The following is a 2231-nucleotide window of genomic DNA, read 5'->3' as shown; positions in this document are numbered from 1 at the left end:
CAGGGAAATGAAAATCAAAATGACTTTGAGATTCCATCTTACACCTGTCAGAATGGCTAAGAAGAAAAAAACAGTAAGTAATGGCTCATGCTGGCAAGGATATGGAGCAAGGGAGAATACTTGTCCATTGCTGGTGGAAGTGAAAACTTGTTCAGCCACTATAGAAGTTGGTATAGGGGTTCCTCAGAAAAATAGGCATCTACCTAAAGACACAGCTATACTACTCTTGTGCATATACACAAAAGATGCTCCATTCTACCACAAGGACCGCTTGCTCAATTATGTTTTATTCATAATGGTCAGACACTGGAAACAACTTTGATGTCCCTTTCAACTGAAGTATTGACAAAGAAAATGTGGTACATTAACACAATGGAGTATTATTCAGCTGTTAAAAAAATCATGAAGTTTTCAGGCAAATAGATAGAGCCAAAAAATAATCACCCTGAGTAAAGTAATGCAGACCTAGAAAGATGAATATGGTATGTATCCATTTAGAGGGGGATGTAGTAGTGATAGTTAAGGTACCATCTGTAAACACCAAGAGGTTAGATAGACCCCTAGAAGGGGGAAATATAATTGATTTATGGATGAACAGGGGTACGGAAGGGCAGTGGATCAGGGAAACTAGGTGAGGTTGGAGATGGGAGGGAGAGAATGCAGGGAGGGATGCCTCGAATTGGGGAGGCATTTGGAGGGAGGGTGAGAAGCTAGTGCAATGGAAAGTTTCTAGAATCTATGAAAGTGAGCCAAATGAAGACTCCTAGTAATACGGTGTCTTAGTTAAGGTTTCCATTGCTGTGAAGAGACAGTATGACCAAGGTAACTCTTATAAAAGAAAACATTTAGTTGGATCTGCCTTACAGTTTCGGGGGTTTAGTCCATTATTGTCACGGCAAGAAGTATGTCAGCATACAAGTCAACATGCTGCTTTGAACAGAGCTGAGAGTTCTATATTTTGATCTGAAGGCAGCAGAAAAGTGTGTTGCTGGATGTTTTTTGAGCATAGGACACTTCAAAGCATATCCCCTCAGCCCCCACACTTCCTCCAGCAAGACCACACTTCCTCCAACAAGGTCACATGAGTCTATTGGTGAGTCACCACAGGGGATATGGAGTTTCAACTGTACATGTCTTGTAGCCAGGCAAGTCTTCCAATGGCAGGATTAGATTGCATTCAATTGAGTTGTTGACCAAAGGGACCTGTGAAAATCCTCAACCAACCAAGGCTGTTGCTAGAACAAGAGGTTGTTCTCTGAAAATTGACATGGAATTTCCATTGTTAATGACAACACACACACACACACACACACCTCATTGAGCATGGAGAAGTATGAGATGCCTACATGGAGTCTTCACCCCTATGTTCTAGTGGCTTTGGTGCAAGAAAGTACTCAACAGGCTACCAAAAGAGAAACGTGGACACCAACTCACCCACAAAACTTTTGATCTATAATCTGTCCTCCCTACAAATATATTAAGGCAATGATACCACAGAACTTGTCGAGTATCCAACAATGTCTGATTTGACCTAAGGCCCACTTCATGAGAAGGAATTTATACTTCCATGGTAACCAATAGCAAGAGACTAGACAGCCTAGTCACCTATGGTAAAAGCAAAGATGACTGATCTAAAAATATCAATAAAATGTTTCCCAATGATATTCTGTCATACTCATAGATTAGTGTGTTATCCAGTGATCATCAGAAAGACTTTGGGAGCAGATGGGAATGGATGAAGGACACCAAGAGAAAAATACCTTTGAATTAATGAAGCAAGGCACACATGAGCTAACAGACAGAAGCAGCGAGCATGGGGCCTACAGGGTGGTATTAGCTTACTATTTTTATGGGACTCCTGACCATGATAAAGTGTGATTCTCTGACTCTAGTGCCTGCTCTTGGTACTCTTTTCCTCCTATTGGATTGTTGTGTCCAACTTTGATATGATAGTTTTTCCTTTAACTAACTACATTTTATTTTGTCATGTTTGGTTGTAATCTCTTAGAAGCCCATTCTTTTTCTAATGAGAGAATAAAGGCAGATATGGAGTGGAGGGGAGGTGGACAGGGAATGGGAGGAGTAGAGGAAGGAGAAACTGTAATCAGGATATATTTATGAGGAAAGACTCAATTTTATATAACAAAATATTGAAAAATGTTACTTTTACATCACTATCAAGAAACTAGGTTTACCATTTAATGAAGATTATTAGTCTTTTTTTTTTTATT

The sequence above is a fragment of the Mastomys coucha genome, unplaced genomic scaffold, assembly GCF_008632895.1.
Source record: "Mastomys coucha isolate ucsf_1 unplaced genomic scaffold, UCSF_Mcou_1 pScaffold18, whole genome shotgun sequence".
In the NCBI taxonomy this organism is placed as follows: Eukaryota; Metazoa; Chordata; class Mammalia; order Rodentia; family Muridae; genus Mastomys; species Mastomys coucha.
This window is presented reverse-complemented; position numbering follows the sequence as displayed.